The sequence below is a fragment of the Pteronotus mesoamericanus genome, unplaced genomic scaffold (assembly GCF_021234165.1).
Source record: "Pteronotus mesoamericanus isolate MK-2021 breed Mesoamerican mustached bat unplaced genomic scaffold, CSHL_Meso_final scaffold_54, whole genome shotgun sequence".
Classification (NCBI taxonomy): Eukaryota; Metazoa; Chordata; class Mammalia; order Chiroptera; family Mormoopidae; genus Pteronotus; species Pteronotus mesoamericanus.
Window position 1 is genome coordinate 4,077,982 of NW_026555321.1, and position 14,725 is coordinate 4,092,706.

General features: G+C 35.0%; 1 non-coding gene across 1 annotated transcript; it reads left to right on the forward strand.

Annotated features, from left to right (window-relative positions):
• Positions 1 to 14,377: 14,377 nt before the first annotated feature.
• LOC129061091 (U6 spliceosomal RNA) lies at positions 14,378 to 14,484 on the forward strand. Its single transcript, XR_008528065.1, has one exon. It is a non-coding gene; the product is annotated as a U6 spliceosomal RNA (small nuclear RNA).
• Positions 14,485 to 14,725: the final 241 nt, after the last annotated feature.

Here is a 14,725-nt window from a genome sequence, read left to right on the forward strand (position 1 = left end):
AAATTCTCCAAAGGAACCCAAAACACTAATTTGAAAGCACCCCAGTGTTCACTGCAGCCTTATTTACAATCTCCAAGGTATGGAAGCAGCCCAAGCATCGATCAGTAAATGAGTGGATAAAACAATCGTGGGACATTCACACAATGGAATACTACTTGGCCGTAAAGAAGAAGAAAGCTTTACCCTTTCTGACAATAATGGATGGACCTGGAGAATGTTATACTAAGTGAAATAATCCAGTCAGAGAATGATGACTGCCATATGATTTCACTCATATGTGGAATCTAATAAGCCAACTGAATTAACAGGGAAAATGGGGACAGACTCATAGAGAGCAAGATGACAGCTAAGTGGAGGAGGTTAGCAGGTGGAGGGATCGAGCAAAAAGGAAAGAGGACTCATGGACATGTACAACAGCGTATTGATTACAGGTGGCTGAGGGGTGTCAGGGGACTAAATGGTAATGGAAAATTTGCAATAAAACTTTTTTAAAAATAGGGTGATCATACATCCCAGTTTGCTTGGGATATTACTGAGCTTTCAGTTGTCCAAGAGTAATTATCAGTGGTCCCCATTTCACTCTTAAACATGTGCATTCCGGACAATGAATTCCTGGATCATTCTCTTTATAGTAGACCCTCATGTTCAATTAGAACTCAGCTGGAAATACTGATATAACTCCAAGTACTTGAATTCAAATTTGTCCCTCCATGAAATTTACATGGCACACTCAGGATAAATATGGAGAAATAAAGTTCCATAGAGAGTTCCACTTACCAGAAAATGGACATTCTTCCTCTTAAATATATTTGTAGTTGGATACTCAAAAGCTATTATCCATGGCTTGCTTACTAAAAATTGACAGAAAATCCAGGAATATCCCAAATCTCTCTCTTATGTAGACATGAATATATTAATCAATTTTTGGCCAATTAGAAATAAGAGAAGGTTGTCTGGGACTGTTTTTCTTTTCTGATAATAGAAGAGAGAATCATGTGGTAATTCATGTTTACTCTCCTAGTTTCTATCTTGTTTTGAGCCTTTGAATGGGGTCCTTATGGAAATCATCTTAAAACAATGAGGGCCTATAAAGTATGAGAAACAAAAAAACTGATATCCTGAGGATGGAAGTGTAGAAGCCAAGCAAAAATATCCTTCAAGATATTCACTACCTACTTTTCCAAATGTGAAACTCTCTAATTCCAAGCTATGTCTTACACAAAATAACATTTTTTGTTTTGTTACTTTTATTTGGGTGCTCTATTACTTATCATGAAAATAAAATACAAGTACTTTATGTGAATGAATCAACTAGAATATATCAGGGCTATATGACATAATTAGGTTTTAAATACCTTCCAGCAGCTCCACTTAAAAGAAATAAGTGGAAACCCAAAAAGAATTATTATTCACTGTATATCTTGTTTTTATCACCTGCACTCTAGGATAAAGCTCTTTTTGCTTCTCTGTTTCTTGTCTCCTTAATGCTGCTTTTAACTACATAGAGCACAGGTATACTGACACCTGAGGTCTATACTACCAATTTTAGACATGGATAGAGTGAAAGGAGAATTTAATCGGCCAAATGGAGACCCATAAATAATCAATAGAGACTGAAATGAAGAATACCTAGTTAAAGAAATGCATGTATTATAATTATGCCAATTATCCTAGATGTAGTTCATCAGCTTGTAGTGATACAGGCCATTAATGAGCTTTGTCACTGGCAGCATTGTCTTCTGATCTTAATCCTTTTAGGGTTATTAGCTCTAATGCCACCTGCACAGAAATAAGTTAATTTATACTGAAATTAAATTGAAAAATAACTAATTGTTGCATTTGAGCAGTAGCTTATAAAGTTTCTTTCTAGCTGACAACACACACACACTTGAGACCATGACTACACACACACACACATACAACTCTTGAGACCATGACTACAATCACAATAATGAACATTGCTCTATCTCTCCTGAAAGTTTCATTGTAGTTCTTTGTCATTCTCTCTTCTGACCATAGCAAGTGAAGACATAGTGGATGATATTAACACATCTCAGTAACTCATCAAATGCAAAACATTAAGCCCTGTACTAGATTTGAGCAACATGAATATATGTAATTGATACATAAATTGCCACATCTCAAAACTGCAAAATATACATTTTTCAAGTGCACATTAAACATTTACAAAAATTGTTAAGATCTATACCACAAAACAAATTTCAAATGACTGATATACTGAGATTTCCCCTTATGAAAATGGAATCCGGTTAAAAATTGATAAGAAAATAACATAAATAATCAGAAATAATTTAAAATTAAAACAAACTTCCAAATGATAAATGGGTAAAAAATTAGTGATAAAATTTAGATAATATTTTAAACATTAAAGTCAGTGAAAGAAAACTATAAATAAAAAAGTTGGAAAGGACTTAATGATGTACTTATACATTATAAGGGAAAAAAAGTTAAAAAAAATCAATCATCTACAGGAGATAGAAATAGAATAGCAAATTGAACTTAAACAGAAAGAAGAAAATAATATAGAATTTGATATTAATAAAATATAGATCATCACTAGAAAAGACCACCAAAAACAGATGACTATACTCCAAAACACTACTAAAAGTCATAAACCCTTGGCAAGAAAAATATTTTTTAAAGAGATCAATAGTGGAAGAAAAATAGAGGCACAAATATTGATTCTACTTAAATTAGAAAGATACAGAAATGTTATGAAGCATAGAAATGTGTTTTACAACTGACTGAAAAATAAAAAAAAGAAAACTAATATAAGGATAAAGAAAATATCAGCTTATGCTACAACTACTTAATTGGGTCTACAATTGAGGCATTCCAACATACAAATCTCCATGTTTACATACGTTCAGGAGTAACTTCTACCAACAGGTCTATGAATCTTCTTAGGTGGCTATGGGGGCAGCAGAAGCCCAACACTCAAAGCCTGAAGAAGACATTAGAAAAGAGGAGAAATTCAGATCAACTTCTCCCATGGACATAGATGCAAAATAATATGATCACCCCATAGATACAAAAAGAATATTTGATACAATTTATCAGAAATTTATTAAAGAAATACCTCTTAGAAAATTCAAAACAAAATAGCACTTTCGTAACTTTATATAGAATAGCGGTAAATGACTGACAAATAATAGTCTGTAGAAAGAAGCAAGTAGAATAATTAAAAGACGTGGTTTGGAAACAAAGAAAAAAGACTGTCATTAATTGCAAATATTTTTTTATATACAAAATAACAAGGTATTTAGGTATATTGTTACAATTAAGTGAATTTAGGAATTTATGAAAATACGATGTCAATCTACAAATACTAATATATTTTCATATTGTAATAATGATCATTAAATAAATTTAAAAGACAATTAGACATAGCATATCAATAATCAAATACCTAGAAATAAATCTAAAAGAATCTAAGACCTCTATACATACATACATATACCCCTACCATTTTACTGAGAGAAATGAAAGACTGAATTAACAAAAGATAATCTATACTCACGAAGCACAATTTAATATTGTAAATAAGATGGTTATACTCAAATTGATTTATAATGCAAACCTCTATTGGCCATCTATTTGAAATACTGTGAAAAAAATACCTCCAAAATATAGTGACATGAAGTCCTATACACGATATCCTGTAACATATGCAATGTCCTGTGTAGCTCCTTATCCTGCTTGTTGGCCTATGGGTCTAGGTGGATACTCTTTATGTAAGCTAAGCTCAGTCATGCTTCTACAATCAATTAGACAGTTTTGTTTTCAGGGACTGGCTGACTGTTGGCTCGAGTACCTTGTCTCTGCTCTTATATCCCTCCAATAAATTAGCCTGGCAATGGTTTCAGGGCAATGAAGAGGTTCATGAGACAGGGTGGAAGCTTGCAAGGCCTCCTGAGGCCTAGGCTTAGTCTGGCACAGCGACACTTCTGCTGCATCTTATTGGCTATGCAAGTTATAAGGTCACCCCAGATTTAAGGGGACCATGAATAGACTATTTTTTGATGAGATAATACTTCAACCCATTCACAAACAGAAATGAACTATGACAAGGTATAACAGTATTGAGGATAACTAAGTTAGAAGATTTAATTATGTCACATATTAAAATTCATAATAAATTTATAGTAATTAAGGCAACAAATGAGACAATAGAATTTGGTAACATATTAACTTTTGATTTATGATACAGTTGGCAAGTAGAACAGTAGGGAAACGATAGTCTTTTCACCATACTCTGTTGGATCATTTGGATGTGTCAAGTGAAAACCAATGTAACATAACTAGATCATCCCACGTAAAAATAACCAGTGGCTATTTTTTATCCATATGTAAGGAAAAAACAATAAATTTCCAAGAAGTTTACCATCAAAGGATATACTAATGATTAAGGAATAAAAAGAGGTATATCAAATATCACTAGCTATAACAAAAATGATTTATAAATTTGAACTATAAGTATAATTATATGTTCATTAAATTATAGTTATAAATTTCTGTTTATCAATTAACAAACAGTTATGCTTTAAACCAGGAGAAGTTACTTGAAATATATATATATATATATATATATATATATATATGTAGACATCAAAAGAATTATTTAGTATATAAAAATACCCTATAAATCAAGAAGAAAAGTTATAAGGAACAATGAAAAACTGGGCAAGACAAATGAAAGAGGACATCCAAATGGCCAATAAATCTATGAAAATGTGCTCAACATCATTTGTCATCAGGGACATGCAAGAATTACAGGTAAGAGATAGAAATTCATGCCAGGACAATAATAACAACACCTAGCAACAACTGGAAAATTTATAAATCTCATAGTTTAAAGGTATAATAGAGCTATTGGAGCAATGAACATTAGAAATTAAAATTCTGGAGAGAGAAGAACATCTCTAAATCAAGTTAAAAATTTACAGCTTTTAAATTTTGGGGGTGGGGTAGAATTTCTGTTTCTGGATCCAAGTTGAGGATCCAGCTGAGGCAGAGCAGCACTGCTAGAGATAACAAAAATATGGGAAGGATTTAACAGTTATTGGTGCTAACAAAACAAAATTAGAAATTTGAGGGAACAAAAACCATAGTCATTCTTTTCCCACAGGATATTTCCTGGGTGCTCTGGTGGCTTGGGAAACTAGAGATTTAAGAGAAAACCTTGTGTTTCTTAGGAAGCAAAGGCCTACAGGGCAGAAGTCCTGTATCAAATACAATTTCTGTTTTCTCTCAAGACTTTTCTACAAATTAAAGCTACAAGGATTAGAAGGAGACTGGAACCTGAGCTGAAAAGTCTAAATGACAGAGCAACTGTCTCCTGCAGTTTCCACCTTTCCTGTCCCCCAAGGCTGAAGTCACTGCGACTGACCAGAATTTATCAAAATTCTTGTTGGGTTCATCTGAGGTTAGGCAAAAATGAATGAATGAATGAATGAATGAGTAAGCCAGCCTGAGTCTTAAATTATAACCCATCTTTTTATCACTTTTCCTAACAAAAGTAAACAGGACTTTCACTGATCGAATACAGCATTCTATAGCCTCCATGACTTTTTAATACAATGTCTGGCATTAAATTAAAAATTACTAGATATGCATAAATGAAATAAAATAAATATCTATTATTGAATGAAAGAACTAACAATATACCTAGGCCACTTAAAACTATGAGTATTATGTTAAAGGAAATAGAGGGAAAATTAGGTCTTACAAATACATCTGTTAATTTGATAGTTACTTATTCCTTCTTCATACATATAATACAATCTTTAAATAGTCATATTAATAAGTTTAAATAAAACATTTCTATCTAATCAATTCAAGGCCTGTTATCTTATATATCTGATTGAACTATTTCATTTTGTTTTAACTTTCCCCATAATCTCTATTCATAGTGTCTTTCTTGTATACTGGATTTTTAAAATTTATTCTTTTTTGGTTGCTATTGTGAAGATCACAGTTATTTTATTGTTCAGGTACAGTTGTCCCAATTTTTCCCCAGTTGCTCTCCCCAACTCCACCCACCACCCCCTCTGCTCCCTCAGTCAGTCCCCATCCTGTTGTCCATATCCATGAGTCCTTTATATATGTTCCTTGACTAGACCCTTCCCCTTCTTTCCTCTGTTATCCCTCTCCCCTCACCCCTCTGGGTGCTGTCAGTTTGTTCCTTATTTCCATGTCTTTGGTTCTACTTTGCTCAATTGTTTGTTTTATTTATTATGAAGTAAAACTGTCAGTGTTTGCAGACGACATGATAGTGTACATAGAAAAACTCATAGGGTCACTCAAATAAACAGCTCAACCTAATAAATGAATTTAGCAATACAGTGAGATACAAAGTCAATATTCATAAATCGAAGGCATTTTTGTATACCAAAAATGAAATATCAGAAACAGAAACTAGAAAAAAATCCAATTTACTATACAACAAGAAAAATAAAGTATCTAGGAATAAACTTAACCAAGGTGGTAAAAGACCTGTACTCAGAAAACTATAAAACACTGAAGAAAGAAGTTAAGGAAGATACAAACAAATGGATGCATGTACCATGTTCATGAATTGGAAGAATTAACATCATTAAAATGTCATGTTACTCAAAGCAATCTATAGATTCAACACAATCCCTATGAAAATACCAGTGTCATATTTCACAGATATAGAACGAATATTTCAAAAATGTATATGGAACCATAAATTATCTTCAAGTTCATACTTTTTGAAACACCATCTGTAAAACATCTTTGACTCCTGGGGTTCATATTATGTTTCACAAGAGAGTATTTCTATTCTTCTCAACTCAGAGGCACTTAAGTAATATGGAATGCCCTTAAACCAAGAGAGGGTTTTAATCACACAGATATATAAATTTCTAAGTAACTTATACAGGATCATCCTTTTTTAAAGCAATTCTCAAAGAATCAAGTATGTGTCTGTGTGCACATATATACATATATGTATACACAATTTATACATATATATTTTTATTTTACCAGCTATTCAAAGTCAAGGATGAAACACACAGCTGTCTTGTATATTTTTCCTTCAGTTTACTGTTTCTGTTGACTTCATAAATGCAGACTTAGTACTGGGGTCTTGTATCATACCTACCTGCACAGCACAGGTCTCAGGTTTTCTCTCCAGTCTACCCCAAAAAGCATGGATTTAAATATTTAGCTCTAAGCCATTGGATATAATCAGATGCTTCAGAATATATGCCATATCAATTCTAAGTATTGTTTTAAACTTCCTTTTATTCTCAGCCTCTAGCCTCTGAAGATTGTCTTATTTCACACTCAATCTTATACTTGATCTAGAACATTTTATGTATTCTGCACCAATAGGGTATTTTTGGGTCATCTAGGCCACCATATTACTAGAAGTAAAAATCAAGTTTTGTTCCTTTAAAAGTCACTGCTGTCAAAACCAGAGTCTAACATACAATTTGAAAATACAGAAAGAAAAACTACCCTACAACAACTTCTATTTCTGAGTTCCACACTCTCTCTTCACACAAACAAAAACTATAGTTTAAATGAGTTCTTAATTACATACTGGTAAATTTGCTAGAGAGCTTGGCAGACATTCTACTTTTAGAAGCACTCCCCATAGATTTATATATCACATTTTACATAATGAAGACTTCTTTCCCACATCTAACTAAAGCAAGATAATAATAATGATAATGATAAGCTTCTTAAAAGAAGGATGGGGCTATATCAGGAAGGTTAGCGAGCTCAGACAAGGAACAAGTCAAGGGTGTTGCAAGTTAAAGGGTGAGTGGTTGCATATAGTTCAGATACAAGGTAAAAGACTTCAGATTTCACAGCTCAAATTGGATCATTAGTATATTAACATTAAAGAAAAACAGATTCTCTGCACTGTTGGGGGAAAGGCACAAAATTTAAACACAGGACTGAACTAAATAGCCTTTCCTTTGGGTTGCTCCCAGGTGGAGTTTCACGTATGGCTGGGCTCAACTTCTCAATCTTCAAATTAAGATATAATTTTAGACCACTGTTTGAGAAATTGTCTGAGCACAAGGGCAATGTTTCTTATTTTTCCTAGTGTTTGAAATGAAATCACCAGGAAAGCAGAACTTCATGCTTCCAAGCCCAGTTTCTGTTTGTTTTCTGTTTCTGAAAATGCTGACATACTTAAGAAAGCTTAATTAGTCATTTCATTAGCATATGCTAATCTGATTAATTCTGCTTGCAAGTTTGTGGAAAGATGTCTCCTTTAACAAATTATCTCCTACAAGAGATATAGGCAACTTGGAGAACATATTTCCTTTGCATTGGGAGAAGTGACTCTATCATTTCTGAGTCTAGCCTTTAAGACTGATGGTTTGTGTTGTGGTCTCTTTGAGACCTCAGCCACCATGTAAAATGCCCCCATTAGCCTGCTGAAGAGATAAAATAGGATCTCTGTAACTCCACTGACAGGGAGAGGTTCCCTCTGATATCAGCCTAGAGGATGACAGCTATATGAATGAAGCTATCTTGGACCCTCCAGACAAACCCAGCCCTCAGTTAAAAGGCACCGAGTAACTTATGTGGATAACACATGAGCAGAACTGCTCATCTGAGCCCTGCCCAAATCCTAATGTGTAAAATTATGTAACCTAATAAAATTGTTATTTGAAACTAGTTGTTTTTAAAGCAATGGATAAATGGAACACTGTTAAGAACTCACCAACTTTGCCAGCAATTGGAAAATATAATTATTTTTGGATGTGGAACTTCCCTCAGCAACTCCATTGTTGAGAGTAAACTAGAAATTGGACATTTGAACAACACCAACTCCTGAGATGAGCAGATTTAAAGTCAAACAGCAGAAGATGCTACTTCGAATGACATGATTAATTTACACGTGTTCAGTTTTCCAAGCCAAGGGTTGTCACTGGGGGAAAAAAAGTACTGGTCTGATCAGGGCCCCCATCATGAAATCCATCCCTAGTGGTTGTAGAGAGGGTTGAGTAATGTATGTGTTGGCAAAAGCAATGCAACAATCTCCTCTCAGCATAACCAGAGTCCTAATCATATTACCAATTAGAGATCTGGACTCATGGAATGGTATTTGAGAAATCATTAATCTTTAAGTTACAATGCTCTGTATAATTTTATGAGTTGATATCATTAGTTTGCAGTTACCAGAACTGGGATAAGATGCAAGAATACTTGTACAATTAATAGGTCAGGAAATACTGCACCTCAAGTCAAAATCCACCCATCCTGTAGTGTTATCCCTAATGCTGGGTCCAGGAATCTACAATTACATTTCTCACTTTAAGCTGGCTTCCTGCTTCTTGTGCCAGTAAGGGCACCAGGCAGAAGAAGTAGTGATCAGCTCTTTCTAGGTTGGTTTATGGTTCCTATAAGCAGCACATCAGCCATAGCTCTTCAAGCTGGCAGCAGCTGTTAGAATTCAAGTAGCAATAGGATCCAGTTTTTAGCTTTTATCAGCCCTTGAAAATCCATCTTCCTAAAGATACCAGCACAGATCAGAGCTACCTGTTTTCCTTCTCCTTCTCCTTCCCTCTGCCTCCTCCCTCCCTGCTATGCGTGTGGGCCTGTGCGTGCACACACATGCACGTACACCAAATAGCCTAATTATTGAGAACCACTGAGATTCTGTATTGTCTGTTTCAGCAGCCATCCTGGCTTATTGTTATTAACAGAAATTAATACCTGAACTGGAATGACATGCAAAAACGTTTTTCACTATGCAACACTGGCCCAGTGACTGAATGGAAGATAAGACAAGGCATTCAACCATCTCCACAAGCTCCTTATCTATGCCATTCAGATGCAAAATATTTGGTAAACCTATTATCTGAAATAATTTTTAAGACTGAAAAAAATGATCCTAAGCTGGGGAAAGAAGTTGAAAAAGATCATTTTAATATGTGTTGATGGCCGTTGTATGTGTTTAGCAACTAAGAAATGAGACAAGCAGCATAGAAGCAAAAATAAAAGGAAAGAGACCACCTATGTAAGGCCTCAGAGACTGGAAAGATGGACAGATTCTAGGTCCTAAGCATCAGATGAAATTCTTTAAAGTGTTTTTTTATTTTTTCCCTACAGACATGAATGCAAAATCCCCATAAAGTGACCACATTTGTAATGTTTCCTATGTAGGCCTCATTTACTCAAGGTAGTTAAATTTTGTTGAGATATATGAAGAAACCAGGAAGCAAGGAAATATCACTATCAGAGAACAGTTTCAAAAAGAACTTTTTATGTGGCTACCCAATCATGAAACTAACTAGAAGTAACTAAGTCATAAAACTAATAAGGTCTTGAAGAAATTAAGTTGCCAGAGAACACTAGCTTCATCTAAAAATTGTTATTTTTTGGTAAGTCTGAACATAGGCCTCAGCAGGAAGTGGCCACAAACGGTGCACAGGCCTGCAAAAGGACTTATATCCCAAAAGCCATTTCTGATTTTCTGATTTTCAGAAATGTGGAAGAACTCCTTGGAGGTTTGCTGCCTTTCCTCCAAACTTGTGGCCTTCATCCTTAAAAGGAAATTCTCTAAATGCCAACTAGTTTAAGCTGAGGTTTTGTTGTTTAAGTCTAACGTATATTTACTGAATTGTTTGCCTAGTTGTTCTAATAATGACTGAGAGAAAAATGAAAATCAATTAAGATTAATTATGGATTTTTCTATTTCTCCCTTTGAACTAGTAATTTTTCTGCTGTATGCATATTGAATCTCTCTTATTAGGTATGTTTATGTTAAATATTAGTATATCTTCCTGGTGAAGTGTTATTTTAATCACTATAGAATGCCCACTTTATTTCGGATAATAATCCTTGTTCTAAAGTCTACTTTGTCTAATTTGTCTTCTTATTGTTATAGTGTGCATGCCATGTCTTTTTTGTTTGTTTGTTTTCATCTTATAAATAGCACAGGGTTTGGTCTCAATTTTTATTTTGGTGTCGTCTGAAGTCCTCTGCCTTTTCTTTCCTTTTTATTGTTGTTCAATTACAGTGGTCCCCATTTCCCCCTCATTACTTTCCCCCTGCCCTACCCACCCCACCTGCCACATTCAATCCTCCCCCTCCTCTGTCTTCGTCCATGGATTCTTTATACATGTTCCTTGTCAACCCTTCCCTTTCTTTCCCCGTTATCCTCCTCCTCCCGCCCCTCTGATTACTGTCAGATTGTTTCTTCTTTCCATGTCTCTGGTTCTATTTTGGTCACTTGTTTGTTTTGTTCATTAGGTTCCACTTATAGATGAGATCATACGGTATTTGTCTTTCACCCCCTGGCTTATTTCTCTTAGCATAATGCTCTCCAGTCCCATTCATGCTGTTGTGAAGCGTAGGAGTTCCTTCTTTCTGCTGCGTAGTATTCCATTGTGTAAATGTACCATAGTTTCTTAATCCACTCATTTACTGATGGGCATTTAGACTGTTTCTAGCACTTGGCCATTGCAAATTGTGCTGCTATAAACATTGGGGTACATAGGTTCTTTTGACTGGGGTTTCAGGATTGTTAGGGTATAATCCCAGCAGTGGAATTGCCAGGTCAAAAGGCAGTTCCATTTTTAGTTTTTTGATAAAATTCCATACTGTTTTCCACAGCGGCTGCACCAGTCTGTATTCCCACCAACAGAGTGCTAGGGTTCCCTTCTCGGCTTTTTAATTGAAAGGTTTGGTCCATTTACACTTTATGAGGTTATATGAACATTTGAATTGACGTCTCCCATCTTAGTTTTGATATGTTAGCTCCATATGTTCTTCGATTCTCTCTTCCTTTTTATCACTTTTTAATGCAAAGCTAGACTTACTTTTAAAAAATTCTTTTGGTACTATACGATCTAACCTTTCCCCCCATCTTAGCAAGTATATTCCCTCATTCCAACACCTTTCCTTCTGTTTTATGTCAAAAGCATCAACTTATCTGCCCTGAGAGACCTATCAATGGGGATGCAGCTGAGGGGAGAGACTGCTGACATACCGTTGGGCATCCTCCTCCATATTGTTTCGTTCTTATGTCAATATCCTTTGTCTACATTCATAAAACCAGGTATTAATACCATACACTGTCAAAGTGAACAGTTCATTTTATCTAATAACAACAAATATATTGGCAAGTGCCATGCTAATCAAGTGCAGCTTTATGCCTACCAGTCTAGCACTTCTATTAAAGAAGGAAACTTACTTAGCCTGGCACAGTTTAGAATCCCTGAGATTTTCTTCTCTTCTTGTCCCTCATATCCACTAAGAGTTATTTCACATTTTCCCACAAATTCAATGACCATCCATTTCCTGACTGCTAACAAAAGTATATGTCTTGATGCCAGAAGTCATTTCTGAGCTTTGTCCATATTTCCATATTTCCAAAGGCCTCTTATTCAATCCAATTGGATGGATGGAAGTACCACAAATGCAGTATATACAAATAAGAACTTATGATCTTTCCTTCATACCTCATCCACAGTCCCGTTATTTTAATTAATGAATTGTTATTCATCTAGTTCCCCCAGATAACAATGTTATAGTAATGTGGTTCTTATTTTTCCCTTATCTGTACAACCAATTCATCTTTAACCCATATTTATGCTACTCTTCTGGATAGATTCCTTTTGTTTGTGCACTACTTACCATTTTCATAACCCCTACTAGCAGCTATATGCCCTCACTCACATCTTAACATTCATTTTTCTTTCTACTTCCCAGCCTCTATCTCACCAGCATCAGCAGCACCGGAACTACAGAGAAATACAAACTCTCCGGCACTACCCCAGATGAACTGGATCAGAAACTCTGTGGGTACAGCCAGGCAATGACTAGTAATTCTTATGCATACTAGCGTGAGGACCATTGCTGTATGTGAGAGGTGATTTCAAACATCTTCTTTCACCTACATATTATATTCAATGCCAAAATATCCCACTGAAGTCTCTGAGGGAATAACAGTCATAATTATAAGTAGAAAATCTGGATTATTCTCTTAATCTTTATCTTAATTATTGTCTATATATTTGAAGTAAATCCAGTTTTATATTTGGCTCTTTATTATTACTAACACATTTTCTGGCAAATGCCAGCATCTGAATCAACATCCTAGAGTGACCTGCCTGACACCCAAATTACTAACAAATGATCTACTCCAGCAGTTAGCACACAATGGTTCACAGGCCAAATCTAGCCCAACCTCTGTTTCTATAAATAAAATATTATTGCAACACAGTCATGCTAATTTGTTTTTGTGTTGTCTTTGATTGTTTTTATATTACAGCAGAAGAGTTCAGCAGTTGCAACAGAGATCACATGGCTTTGCACAGAAAAAGTTTGCTGACCCTTGATTGACATTGTCGTCATGTATTCATTCAACATATACTAGTATTTATTATATATCTTCTATTAATAGGCACTGAGTATATACAGGTCAACCAAAGCAACAGGATTTGGCAATCATGGAACTTATATTTGAATGCCTGGGGGTCATAGCTGACAATAAACAAACACACAAGTAAATAATTTAATACCTTAATTTCAGAAAGTGATTTGTGCTGTGAAGAAAATGCAATGGATGCAATAATAGAAAGTGACAGTCTGGAGGCAGCATCATGGGGTAAGGTGTCAGGAGGGCGTCTCCAAGGAGAGGGTATTAAGCTAAGACCTCAATGATGAAATGATGCAAAGAACAAGATGCGCAAAGTTTTGGTGGCAGAAATGACCTTGACTTGCCCTAAAAACATAAGGAAGGCCTGTTTGGCTGGAGCAAGGTAAGTGCTGGAAAGATACCAGTCCTTGGCTAAATGTTTGTGAGACTTAGAATCAATGACAAATTGTATTCTTTCATTCTCACAGTGTCACATAGAAGGAAGTGATATTGATTAAAGGTTGCTTACTATTCTTTTGTGTTAATGATTTATGTTGGTTGCAGTGCAAGCATAAATGATTTGTACATCAATGGTGAGAAAATTAAGAACTTCTGATTAAAATTTAAAAAAAGGGCAAGATTTATATCCTCTTTAGTTGCAAGGTTGAAATATTGCTCCTTACTCATCTCTACCTTGATCAAGTTGTTTAAGGTGGCAGAGTTAAACCAGACCTTAAATGTATTCTCTCCCACAAATCTAGGAACATGAGCAAATACAGAACAAAACAAAACCCAAAAACCACAAAGACTACCAGTGATCAAGGAATGTAAAGAGCAGATGACCTGAGAGGAGCAAAACAGAAGTTTTAAGAATAAATACAAATCCCCTTCTATATTTTTTATGGACAAAAACACTGGTGCATAATGGGGGATGGTTTACTGAGAAGAGGAAAATATATTAATAAAATATTGAATTCTCATTAAGAAACAACAACTATATGTGCCTGCTTTGGCAGGACATATACTAAAATTGGAAAGATACAAAGAAGATGAACATCGCTCCTGTGTAAGGATGACATATTAAGCACCATGGAGTATTTTGTATTCTTAAAAATGTGCAAAGGACTTCAATAGACATTCCTCCAAAGATGTTATTCAAATGGCCAGCAAGAATATGAAAAGATGCTCAATATCACTAATCATTAAGGAGAGGCAAATCAAAACTTCAATCACCTCACACTTATTACTAGCTATTTTTAAAAAAGTACGCGGAGAGCCAGGAAATAACAAGTGTTGGTGAGGGTGTAAAGAGATTATAACTCTTGCATATCATTGGCTGGAATAAGAAAA